The following is a 543-nucleotide window of genomic DNA, read 5'->3' as shown; positions in this document are numbered from 1 at the left end:
AAAAACACTTCATACTTTTAACAGGATAAAAATTTTTTAGATATTTGATGAGATGATGATTTTTCCCTTTTATTGTAACCCTTAACAGTGAATTAAGATTTCTGTATCATGGCTTAAAAAATCCTGACTTTATCTTTCTATCCCATATAATGGCCCCCTTTAAAGTGGAAACACTACATTGGTCAAGAAAAAAAAACAAAAAAATTTTTTGGGAAATTTTCCCCCTTGCTTGTAAAGGGTTTTTTTTTACCCCCATTTTCGGGTTTTGTGGGGGGGAAGATGATCATGCGGAAATGGAAAAACCCAAAAGGGAAATTTAAAATTAAAAATTTTGAAGCACCGTTGGAGGACTTAAAACTATGCCTACCAAAACGGGGAGAAGGTGGCCCCTCGGGCCCCAAGGGTTCATGGAAAAGCACGGGTTTCCATGGGTTTGAGCCCCCAAAGGCTAAGGCACCTGCTGGCTACTCTGATTTTTAAATATTGGGGAAAATTTGGGTTGGATTTCCCTAATGCTTTTATACGGGTCCCATATATTTAATC

Source organism: Penaeus monodon, chromosome 21, assembly GCF_015228065.2.
Source record: "Penaeus monodon isolate SGIC_2016 chromosome 21, NSTDA_Pmon_1, whole genome shotgun sequence".
NCBI classification, from domain to species: domain Eukaryota; kingdom Metazoa; phylum Arthropoda; class Malacostraca; order Decapoda; family Penaeidae; genus Penaeus; species Penaeus monodon.
The sequence above is the reverse complement of the archived record's forward strand: the minus strand, read 5'-3'. Positions refer to the sequence as shown.